Raw genomic sequence first — 13,112 nt, 5'->3', positions numbered from 1 at the left:
GAGACCTTCTCTGTGTTGGCATGATAGTAGAAGGTGTCAATCTGGATGCGATTGTACAGGGTTGTGGGGGTGAGGGGGGGAGAGATACTGCAGCCTTAAGGGAAAAACAGAGCTTCCCTGGTGGCTTCTATGGTAAAGAATCTGCCTGCAATGCAGGAGACCCTGGTTTGATCCCTGGGTTGGGAAGATTCCCTGGAGAAGGAAATGCCACCCACTCCAGTATTCTTGCCTGGAGAATCCCACGGGCAGAGGAGCCTGGCAGGCTACAGTCCATGGGGGTCACAAAGAGTCCTACATGACTGAGTAACTAACACATAAAGGAAAACAAGGTTTAATGATACTGGTGCTTTGCCCTTCGAGTCCAGCTCTTTGCAGCCCTATGGACCATAGCCCACCAGGATCCTCTGTTCATTGGGTTTTCCAGCGAGAATACTGGAGTGGGTTGCTATGCCCTTCTTCAGGGGATCTTCCCTACCCAAGGACTGAACCCATGTGTCTTACGTCTCCTGCACTGGCAGGCAGGTTCTTTACCATTAGTGCCACCTTAGGGAAACATAAATAATCCACCTTTGTTTTTGTCTCATGTAAATTTTGACTTTTTGTTTTGTTACAGATAACACTTGCTCTGTCTCAAGTTTAGCCTGCTAAAGGGAGAAGGTCTGATTGGTCCAACCTTGGTCTAGTCAACATCATTCCTTGCAGGCAGGAATTTTGTGTCTCTGCCTCTTAACACTGGTCAGCCTTACAGAAGGCCCTCAGCTTTGAACAGGGTAGATCCAGACCAGACCACAAAGAGGGCCACCTGAAATGTGGCCAGTTTCCTAAGACAATGATTTGTCCTCCTAACTCCCCATCCCGGCCTCTGCTCTGGAGGAGCTGGACCCCAAAGAAGGAGATGAATGAATGAAAGAAAGGAGAGACCTTGTCCCCTTCCCAGCTCTAGAGCTGAAGTCACCCTTGTAGCTCAGAGAGGGTGGGCACGGAGGTGGAGAGTGGGAGTGAGGCTTGATTCAGGTATGAGTCTCGACTGCATTGGACTGATTTTTTGCAACCAAAAGCGGCCAGGAAGCCATGGTGTTTATCTGAGAACAGTGGCCAGTCATTTTCTTCATTCCTACTAGAGGGTTAGTGCTTTCATTGTGGGCCTTTCCTTACATTCTACCCGCTGCCCTTGTTCAGCAGCAGACACAGTGGAGGCAGGGCATGGCTGGCATCCTCACAGCCATCTGACTATTGAATATTTTCTACTCTGTTATTAAAAGAATGACTTAAATTATTATTAAGAAGTGAGAAATGTATATGTGTGCTATTTTATTTGATGTTACCCCTATCTCTGTGTTGTTTTACATGAAATTTGCTAATGTGTTTTCATAATGCATCTAATAAGCCCTTTTAATCAAAGGATGCAAAATTGAACAACTCGACCATCTCCCACAGGCGTACTCGTGAACAGCAGTTGCAAAAGGCGTGGTGGTTGTCTGAAAAGAGATTCCTTATGGGGACAGTGTGTGGGTTAAGTTCAAGACCCCCATGTAGAGACGCCAGGACAAAATATGTGTCTTCCAAACCTCCAGGGTAAAGTGTGGGGTTTATTCTGCGGTGAATGTCATCACTGCTACTAGCTACCCATCAACTAAGGCGGAACACATTAAAAAGTTCACGGAGATAATGAGAGCCAGACTTCACACAGTCGGAGGAAGAAGTTGTTTGGTAGCTAAGTTGTGTCCAACTTGTCTGTGACCCCATGGACTGTAACCCACCAGGCTCCTCTGTCCATGGGATTCTCCAGGCAAATATCCTGGAGTGAGTTGACATTTCCTTATCCAGGGGATCTTCTAGACCCGGGGATTGAACTCAAGTCTCCTGCATTGGCAGGTGAATTCTTACCACTGAGCCACCAGGGAAGCCTGAGAAAGAAGTTACAGATAAACAAAAGGAAAATGCCAGATGACTTCTTTGGCACAAAATTAGAGTAAGAGTGTCAGTATGAACTCAGTTTATTGCAAGATGGGATGTAAGCATACAGGTGCATAGATGGAAACATAGATACATCAATAGATATATAGACACATAGCTATGTAGGCAGATACGTAGACATAATGATGGATATATACATAAATAAGTAGATACTAAATACAAATGTGTGTGTATACAAGGGCTCATATACATACATATATTTCCTAGCTCTTTCCTCTGAGTGAGCCTAGAAGCAGTGACATGCCAGTAATATCAAGAAAACCCAGTCCTAAGATTCTTGTTTCTGAAAACCATTCTCCAGTAAAAGAAATCAATATTCTTTGGAGAAGTGGCTGATTCTCAAGCTGAGGCAGGGAAAACACAAGATAAGACTTAAGTATTTTTGTGGAGCCAGAAAATAAGGGAGAGCTTAAACACACACACCTACACACACACACACAAGGATGTCAAGATGTGACAGTGAAATATAATGTGAAATCCTGGATGGGATTCTGAAACAGAAAAAAAAAAAAAAAAAGGCATTCGTGCAAAATCTGGGAAGTTCCAAAGAAATTCTGTGTTTAGGTTCAAAGTAGTCGACCAAGGTTAATTTTTTGGTTTTGATCAATGTCCTGTGGTTATGTAAGATGCTAACATGGGGGAAAAACTGGGTCAAGGGTGTACAGGAACTCTGTATTATCTTTGTAACTATTATGTAAGTTTAAAATTATTTCAAAATAAGGAAGTTTTTAAATGAGATTAGAATTTTCTATGGAAAGCACTAAAAACACAACATATAGTCATAAGTTGACTGCTCTGTTGTCCTGTTCAAGAATCCATGCGTTTGTAAAGCTTTATACCACAGATATGTTGTACAGAATTTACAGTCAGTTATAATTTTTTTAATCTTACAAAGTTGGAAGCATAGTCTTCATCAGGAACAAAATGCTTTTTATGAGTTTGTTTCTGATGAAGAATCTGATGTGGCTTGTCCTTTCTCCTCTTCATCTTAATAACGTGGCTCATCTGAAATCAGAAGAGTCATCTGTGCTGGTTAGCATGGCTGATTCTGTATTGTAAAGAACCTAAGGAAAGGGTAACCAAGTGATGAGAAATACCACAAATGGGCCCCTTCAGCTTGTCTGTGGGCCACACTTTGCAGCCTTTTTTGTTCCTCGTCTCCTCACTGTTGTGTTATCCCTATCATTTGAGTACAGGTGTCCAGTACTAGGCCGTGGGGCCACAAAGAGTCCTGCCCTTAATTAAAACTTGTCAGCTTAATAGAGGAGAGATACACAGACATAGGGAGCCTTAGTGTGAAGCCCTGAGCCCTAGGGTGGAAGACCCAAAGAAGGAAGACGTGCCTCCCTCAGGTTGGAGGCAGGTCGATAAGATGTGTCTAAAAATAATGAATCAGATTTTATTAAGAAAGTTGGGAAACACATTTCATATAAAAGAAATAGCAGGTACCAAACTGCAGAAATAAAAACGCATCTATTGCTTGAAAATGTTATTTTGATGAGACAGTCTAAAATAATGTTTAGAAGCTGAAGTTCTGGGGACTTCACTGGCAGTCCAGTGGTTAAGAATCCACCTTCCAAGGCAGGGGACATGGGTTTGACTCCTTGTCAGGGAACTAAGATCCCACCTGCCACAGGGCAACTAATGCTATAATGAAGACTGGCATAGCTTCCCCCCTCACCCAAAAAGAAGCTGAAGTTCTGCAACCTCAAAGATTGTTGCCAAACCCCAGTGAGCACCCCTTCTAGCTGTGTGACCTTTGGGAACAGATTTGAGCTCCTTGGTCCTAGGGGTCCTCACCTTTAACATAGCAGAACTAATTATGGTACTTATATCAGGGGGCTGAAGTACTTACGTTGAGGACTAAAGCATGTTAGTAAATGAGGCGATGAACAGGGTTCAGCAGAGGATCTGCACACGTTTACTACTTCAAGTAGCCATTGTTATTCTGAGAAATCATCCTAGAGGAGATGGTTTTGGAAAGCTGTATTATAATTAACCAAGTGTGGAAGGAAAGTGTATTGCAAGTGTTGGGAAGGTATATGCTAAAGCAGGAACCAGAAATAAAACTGTGGGGCAAACATACAAACCAGTATTGTTAGAGAGTAAGGGCAAGGCGTGAGGGGATGCTTTAAGCCATGGTGATATCAGAATTTCTCCTCTGCATAACCAGTCCATCCTAAAGGAAATCAACCCTGAATATTCATTGGCAGGACTGATGCTGAAGCTGAAGCTCCAATGCTTTGGCCACCTGACGCCAAGAGCCAACTCACTGGAAAAGACCCTGATACTGGGACAGGTTGAGGGCAGGAGGCGAAGGGGGTGACACGGGGTGAGATGGTTGGATAGCATCACTGACTCAATGGACATGAGTTTGAGCAAACTCCAGAGATGGTGAAGGACAGGGAAGCCTGGCATGCTGCTGTCCATGGGGTCGCAAAGCATCTGACACGACTGAGCAGCTGAACAACAAAGAGCAACGCAATTGATGATCCTTGAATCCTTGAAGATTTAGAACAAGACGGTGTTTCTTCCTTAGCTGTTCTGTAAGAGCGATTTAAAGGGACAGGATGAAGATGGAAACCCACCTAGGAGGGCAAAAGGGGTGACCGTGAGCAGTTTTAACCTGGTCAACCAAGTGATCACTTGACTCACCAACCTTGAGCTGCTGGTGGCTCCATCAGGAGCAGAGCCACTGAGGGTGGGAGAGACCCGGGACTCAAGAGACAACGCGGGGAAGCCATTGCAGAGGAGCCGAGTAGATGGTAAGCAAGTTTCAAGAAGCAAGTTTGAAAAAGAAGGGACAAGAGAGAGGAACACAAGCTCAGGAAAAATGTGTGCTTTTCTCTGTTTTTTTTTTTTTTTTTAGCCACACCTTTCAGCATGTGGGATTTTAATTCTCCTGCTGCTGCTGCTAAGTCGCTTCCGTTGTGTCCGACTCTGTGTGACCCCATAGGCAGCAGCCCACCAGGCTCCCCTGTCCCCGGGATTCTTCAGGCAAGAACACTGGAGTGGGTTGCCATGTCCTTCTCCAATGCATGAAAGTGAAAAGTGAAAGTGAAGTCGCTTAGTTGTGTCCGACCTTTTGCAACCCCATGGACTGCAGCCCACCAGGCTCCTCCGTCCATGGGATTTTCCAGGCAAGAGTACTGGAGTGGGGTGCCATTGCCTTCTACCAGGGATGAAACCCGTGCCCACTGCATCAGAAGCATGGAATCCTAACCCCTGGACCACCAGGGAATTCTATTGTCTCTATTTTCATTTTTTAAACCAAGATTCTTGAGAAAATAAATCAGTCCACACAGTGAAGGAGAAGAAATTGGAGCGAGTGGGAAAGGGTGAGGTGGTCCCTGCCTGAATGGAGGAGGGGGTCTCCAGCATGCGTGTTGCCCCCTCTTCATTTAGCCCCCTCACTGAGATGAGACCACTTTCACGTCGAGCAGGCAGTTGCTGGGGCTTGGTGATAACTTTAGTTTTTATACCACATTTCCCTTGAGTAATTCAAATTACAGGCAATATGCTATCTCACTTATATATCTGGCATTTATGTAAAAGAATGAAGATCCTCATTTTTCATTTGAGCACATTGAAATCCAAAGCAGCTAAGGGATTATAGAACAAAACCAAAATTTAAATCTACATCTTCTTACTTTTTTACTGATAGAAAAAAAAGTACTGACTTTTTACTGACTATGCTATCTCCAACATTTTCTTAAAGCAAAATGGGGAAGATAATTGCACACAAAAATACATCTTCTGAATTCACTTGGGTCTGGATTTTTTTTCCCTATTCATCTTGTGACAAGAACAAGCATCTAGTTGACATGGAACTCTAATATAATTTCATTTGAAGTAAGAGAAAAAAAAAAAACAACCTGCATTTTTTGATCATAATAAACCTGTTTCTGTGACTCAGTAAATTCCCTGGTGGAAACAACTGTGTCCTGGTTGAATAACACAAGACAGATAAAAAGTTCAAGAGAGAGGTGTTTGGGACCTAGAGGAAAAAATGCACAAAAGCAAAGTCTGTTCATTACTGCTGTCTCAAGGAAACCTCTCATTCCATTAATAGGATTTTAAGGGACAATAATATTAATATAAGGAAAACATCCATTCAGCATAATTTGGTTTTCTAGCTTTTTAATAGTTTTCTGTTAGTAAGTTGCTAACATTTCCTGCGAGCTTAGTCTTGTTGGAAATAGTACCTCTATTACTGCACAAAGAACTTTCTGCAGGATGTTTAAAGCCTATAAGTTCTTAGGTTCAGAGCAAGTTCTTTCAAGAGCATGAAAGTGAATGAAATGAACCGTGCAGCTTAGGGATGTCATTGCTGTTGTTCAGTCACTAAGTCGAGTCTGACTCTTTGTGAGCCCGTGGACTGCAGCAAGCCAGGCTCCTTTGTCCTTCACTATCTCCTGGAGTTAGCTCAAACTCATGCCCATTGAGTCGGTGATGCCTCCAACCATCTCACGCTCAGCCGCCCCCTTCTTTTTGCTTCGGTCTTCATCAGGGTCTTTTCCAATGAGTAGGCGCTTCGCATCAAGTGGCCAAAGATTTGGAGCTTCAGCGTCAGTCCTTCCAGTGAATATTCAGGGTTAATTTTCTTTATGACTGACTGATAGAGACATTAATAAAAAACCAACATGTTTGATCAATACTGCCAATAGAGCATCTGCAGTTTGGGTTGTAAAAATCACAAAAACAAAATAGCCAGAGAAACTTCCTTGAAGACTAGCAGTTTGTGCTTTAGGAAGAGTCTCCATTCTGAATTACTGAGTCATGTATCAAGCCAGAAAAGCCAGCAAAAGCCGTCATGGAAAGAAGCAAAGAGAATCCCTCTTTGATTTACTCAGGTGACACAGAGGAGCCTTCCTCCAGACTGAGCAAAATCTGGTCCTTGTTCATATCTGGAAGAGCCACGAAATACTCTTCAGTTACGTTAACCCTCAGATCTATCCACATTTTTTGAGCCAGCATGAACTAGATTTTCAAATGAGACGCTTCCCCAAGCCTGAATGCTTTTGAAATTGTTTTCTTTTAGAAAATCACACCAAAAGTTAGGGAAAAAAATTTTATTTAATGTAATCCTTCAATTCAGTTATTTGTTGCTGCATTCAGACAGGCAATGAAACCAAATAATGCTTGAATATTTTAACAGAAGAAAGCCCAGGCTGAAATACAGAAGATTTAAGCGATGAGGCAGAACAGGGTATGTGTTATGCAGACCAATTACTCCCAACTCTCTTGAGAAGCACAAGTAAAGGAAAAAGGCTTTCAGCCGCCCAATGTGCAATGATATCTCAGCAAGACAGATGCCGAGCCATAGAATAGCGCTGAGCTGAGATGATTTATATATTTTTTTAAAGCTCAAGGTTTGAAAATTTTTTCCTTTGATTCTAATTTCCTTTCTGCAAAATGTCTTTTTTTTTTTCTTCAAATCATGTGAGTCTGTTGCAAAGCTATCATGTAGTCTATCTGCTCCAGCCAGACTTCATGCTCAGTTGAAACCATTATAACCTCCTTCCTTTGGACTGTTCTTTACATTAGGTTTTTCAATATAGAGGGAAAAAAAATCCTGGGATTCTTTGTGCTATGTTTCTTCCGTTCAAGAATCATAATCTTTGAAATAATTTTTAAGTGGAAATTTACAATTGCAAACACTGTATGCTGAGGTATTTTATGATATAGTATAATGATCTTAGATTGTTACCCCGTATATCCAACATAATCCATATTATTCACTCATTTGCATCAAGGTAAATTTAATTTTGGAAAATCTGTGCTTACATGCAGAAGGGGAAAGAAGTTGGATAAAAGCTAGAATACCATTTTATCACATATTTAAAAGCTTTACAGTGGCTTCAAAATACTATGAAACACATCCCTTTATCCTGGCTGCCTCATCCCCCTCACTGCCCATTCCTTCCACATACGCACACCCTCTAAACCCGTCTTACGCTTTCTTCTTCTTTTTATGTTTTTGTAGCTCTGTCCTGATCATGGGCTAGGGAAGAAGAAATGGTCAAGGTAATGGAGGTTAATAGCAGTGAAGTAAGAATTAAATGATTGTGCTAAAATGCATTATCTGGTCTTAAAAAAAAACACACACACACTTTCTACTTGACTGTAATATACTTATGCATGGATGTGTGCTAAGTCACCTCATTCATGTCCAGCTCTCGGCGAGCCTGTGGACCGTAGCCTACCAGACCCCTTTATCCATGGGATGCTCCAGGCAAGAATCCAAGAGTGGGTTGCCAGGCCCTCCTTCAAGGGATCTCCCCAACCCCACCAGGGATCGAACCCTTGTCTCCAGCATCTCCTGCATTTGGAGGTGGGTTCTTTACCACTAGTGCCACCTGAGAAGCGAAGCAGGCATTTTGCTGAATTTTTACAAAGTGAAGCCTCCCAGCACCCAGTGCATGAAATATTGACTGTTGCTTCGAAGCCCCTCCCTGTAACCAATCCAGTCACCAAGCTTCTCCCTCACCCCAGGATCAAGGCTCTCCGGGTACCAAGCAGACAGACCGGTGCTGCCTGGTGTTCATATTCATGGGATCATTCAGTATGTACTTGTTTGTTTTATCTGGCTTCCTTCGCTCAGCGTTGTACTGCGAAATTCATCCCAGTTTTGTGCTTGGATGTTGTTCGTTGACTCAGATGTTTCAGTGGATCACCATTGGCTCCTCTCTTCAGGGGCTGATAGGCACATGAGAATGTAAGCTGGGACTCTTACAGACAACACTGCCGTGGGTTTTGGAGGATGTAGCTGTGCTGGGCGTGCACACAGGTCTGGGAGGTGTATGCCCAGGAGAGGATTTGCAGGGCTGCCAGGTGGCCATCTCTTCATCCTTGTTGATGCTGCTTACCTGGAAACAAGGAGCACGTGGTCCCTGGAGCTCAGAAAGAGGCCCCTTCTCGCAGTAGAAGATTCTCATTAGTGCCTCAGCATGAAAACAGACATGCCCACCATTCCAGCAGCTGCTCACCTTTCTCTATCTTATTATTTTTTTTTAAATTTATTTATTTGGCTGCACCGCATCTTAGGTGCAGCACGTGGGATCTTTTCGGTTGTGGCACGCGGGATCCAGTTCCCTAACCAGGGCTCAAACCTGGGCCCCCTGCGCTGGGAGCACAGGGTCTTAGCCACTGGACCACCAGGGAAGTCCCTCCTTCTCTGTGTTAATTGCCCCTTTAGGCACATCAATGGGGCAGCAAGGCCTGATAGGCCAAAGGACAGTTGGCAGGATCCTGAAGAGCCTTCTGAGTCATCAAAAGACTTTCTCACCTACTTTTTTTCAGTGTTGCAGTGCAATGATCAACTCATGCTGAGTTCAAACCCACTTAGTCACAAACAGTTGTTCTATTTCCACTCTCTAGAAGGTGCTGTAAAAGTAAATTAAAAGTGGAATCTTACCCTTAAGGAGCTTACAAGCTTTGGGAGTATAAATAACTCTAATACAAGTTAGAATGAGATGAGATGCATTTTAAAAACATAGGCATGGGATTATTTTTTAATACTGGTAATCTACGTGTATTAAACATTGTATTCTAGGATATTTGATTAAATGTTGCAAAATATTACATGTAAATTTATTCTAAATCTTCCTCTGTTCATCAGCGGCAGATATACGTTCAGGTTAAACGCCGCAGTCTAATTTTATTCTCTTCTGTAAATCCAGGGACACCTGTATTTCACACCAACAAAGTTATTCAAGTAGTAAATTTTCTGCTTACCTCTCCATTCTTCAGACTATACCTAAAATCCTTCTTTTTTATTTCCCAGTTATCCGCTGGAGAGTTTAGTTCCACCATCTGATCTGTGTAATTATTTATTCAACAAATGACTGTTTAGCTTCCTTTGTGTCAACTATTGTGGCCGACCCCAGATACAGAATAATGGAAAATCCCCATACGATCCTTGTCCTCCAAGAGTTTCCAGTCTCAGGAAGGACAGAGAGACCGTTCAAGTCAGACACCCTAAGTTCAAATGATGCTCCATGTAGTGGTTTTCATGGTGTCCCCCGCAAACTGATGTCCACCAGGAGCCTCAGAAGGGGACCTTATTGGGAAATTAGATTTTTGCAGGTGTAATCAGTTAAGATTATCCTGGTTTAAGGTGAACCCTGATTTCAGTGGTCGATGTCTTCATAAGAGAGAAGAGAGGGAGATTCCGGTAGAGAGACAGGGAATCACACAGGCCAGGCGGGACAGGGGGAGAGGCTGAAGTGACGCAGCTTCAGGCCAAGAAACACCGGGGGCGGCCAGGAAGCTGAGAGTGAAGGAAGAGGGCTTCCCCGGCATCTTCAGCGAGGGCATGGCCTTGCTATTCCCCTGACTCGGGACTTCAGCCTACAGAGTGCGGAGAGGATCAATTTTTGTTGTTTTAAGCAATTTGACAACTTGTTACCACAGTCGCAGGAACCTGGAACAGTGTGTGTTAGGTTGAAGCAGAAGAAATCACTGATTTCATCGTTTGCCTTGATCTACACCAACATGGCGACTCCATGTGGTCCTACCCGGTGTGCTCTGGGCTTTTGGGGGGAAAATCTTGGTGACGAGAGAAAGCTTCTTGGGGAATTGCTGATGGAGCTGAAATTAGAAAAGCAGTTCATGCAACAAGAGAGAAAAGGGAGGAGAGGAGCTCCCAGGGCGACGGAGGCTCTGGGTCAGAGGCCAGGACACTTTGGAGGAGCTGAGAGAGGCAGGCAAGAGCGGAATACAGTGTGGGCCAGGGCCAGGTGAGGGCTGGACAGGTGGGGACAGGTAAGGACAGGTCACGGCAAGTCGGCTGCTGAAGCCTAAAGCTGACAGTTTTGTTTGAGAGCAGTCGACCAATGCCGAAGGGTTTAAGCCAGAAAAGGAGATGACTGTGACCGCAGGTGTGGGATGGATTTGAAGGAGCCAAACCACACACGGGGTGACTGGGGGAGGGTGGGCGGGAGCCAGGGGGTGCTTCTGACCAGGGGATCACCAGTGGGGATCCGGAGAATGGGCCAGCTGAGAGGGGTTTAGGAAAAGAGCTCCATGTTTTTGTCCTGATGGCATATCCTGTTTAATATACCATCTGCCCTTGTGTCTCTTTGAAGACATTTAATTCTCATAAAAGATGCATCCCAGTCCCGGCAGGCCTACAGCTCCAGTGTTGACTAATGTGATCACGTGTAGCAATTCTGCCGCCAAGAAGTCTCTAGAAGGAAAAGCAGCACCTGCTTTATTTTTTTTTTCTAATTTCTCCCTTTGTTCCTCACCTTGTGTTCACAACACTTTGTGTATGACTCAGCTGGAAGGGCTATTATATTTTATTGTCATTATCTATTTCTATAACTGTCCGTTATCATGTGGGCTGCGTGAGAGCACATAATGTATCTTAGTTATCTTTCTGTCTCCAGAGCTTAGCATGGAACCTGGCCTATGGGATTTGATTTGTAAGTGACTGCATCGATGTGTAAATAAATGAGTCAGCAGTCGCATGAATTAAACACTTTATTTCTGCTCTGCCTTCTCAGCCTGTCTTTGGCCCTTTATAATTGCCTTCCTCTCTGGTCTGAGTTAACATATTAGCTGTCTTTCTTTTCCCCTGGGTGCTCTACTTACCACTACAAATATTTTTCTATGAGTTGTGCCAATAAACTTTTGGAAAACACGCCTCTTGCTCATGTGTCTCTGTTTATATATGGAGCCGTTTTTCTGATTGCCTGCATCTCCCGGAAATGCTAGCAGGGTTTGTTCTGCACCTTTGGGAGCTCATTCTTCATCACTGTTGTTGTCATAACCGTCAGATTACTGAGAGCGTGCTGTGCTCAGTGTCCCAATCAGGGAGGGAAAAGGCGGTGAACAGTGGTGGCCTCTTCCCTAAATGATCCAGCGCCAAAGACAGAGAGTCAAAGATGACTCACAAAGCTATACAAGATATACAAATGGGTAAGGCAAATATTCATATAAAACCAAAATGCAAGAATAGTTCCTTTAGTGGTTATGCAATCAATAAGTCATGTCCAACTCTTTGCAACCCCATGGGCTGCAGCACAGCAGGCTTCCCTGTCCTTCACTATCTCCCAGAGTTTGCTTATACTCATGTCCATTGAGTCAGTGATGCCATCCAACCATCTCATCTGCTGCCCGCTTCTCTTGCCCTCAATCCTTCCCAGCATCAGGGTCTTCCCCAATGAGCTGGCCCTTCGCATCAGGTGCCCAAGGTATTAGAGCTTCAGCTTCAGCATCAGTCCTTCCAGTGAATGTTCAGGGTTGATTTCCTTTAGGATTGACTGGTTTGACTTCTTGCTGTCCAAGGGACTCTTGGAGAAAAAAAGGGCACGTTTCCCAAACTAGGAATCAGGACATAGAATCTCCCTACGGGCTCACAAGCAGCTGGACAACTGAGCCATATATGGCGTTGGACTTGGGATGTCCCTCGTAATGCTCATGGTCTTTCCAGCCAGTTTGGTTATCCATGCATGGTAGGAAGGAAGAGCTGCCACCTCCGTTGTCTTTACAAAGGCTTCCTTGGCCTCTCATGTTCATCTTTCCACAAACCCAGAACAGACTGCCATTATAAAGTAAAAGCATATACCCCACAAGGGATAAGAAGTAGCTTTTGAAACTTACTTCCCTAACTCCACCAAGAAAGACTGCCTGAATTAAAGTTACTTTTTGACCTCTCAGCTCAGCATGTGTAATGTAAATCCTCATTTTCCGTGAAACCTAATCTGTAGAAATATAAAAACAAACTAATAGAAGTAGAAATAAACAAATAATAAAACCACTTGCTTGTTAATCCCCAGATAGCTCACGGCATGTAACTGAATAATTCCCGAGCATCTTTAGAACTGCATAGAAAACTCTGGCTCTATGTACCGAATGTGTTGTTTCCATTTTGAGTTTTTCTTTCATTAATCTGCTAAACTAAAAATGATCAATTTCCTTGACATTTTCCCTCTTTCAAACATTACCCCTTGAGATTTCCATTTCTATTTTTTTTAATTCTTTTGATTTCTAGTTCCAGCACACATATTTATAAAACGTTTTGCTGTTTAAATATGTTAGTGAAAATGTCAGTCAACAATTTAAAAACTCATGTTTGGTATGGAAAGGGGATTATGTTTCAGGGTAAAATAAAAATTTTTCTTCTAATT

General features: G+C 43.4%; 1 protein-coding gene across 1 annotated transcript in view; it reads left to right on the top strand.

Annotated features, from left to right (window-relative positions):
- NALCN (sodium leak channel, non-selective) overlaps nucleotides 1-13,112 on the top strand; it is a 302,582-nt gene that overhangs the window by 196,725 nt on the left and 92,745 nt on the right. The gene's annotated exons all lie outside the window — the stretch shown is intronic.

This window comes from Ovis aries, chromosome 10, assembly GCF_016772045.2.
Source record: "Ovis aries strain OAR_USU_Benz2616 breed Rambouillet chromosome 10, ARS-UI_Ramb_v3.0, whole genome shotgun sequence".
In the NCBI taxonomy this organism is placed as follows: domain Eukaryota; kingdom Metazoa; phylum Chordata; class Mammalia; order Artiodactyla; family Bovidae; genus Ovis; species Ovis aries.
The sequence above is the reverse complement of the archived record's forward strand: the minus strand, read 5'-3'. Positions and strand labels throughout refer to the sequence as shown.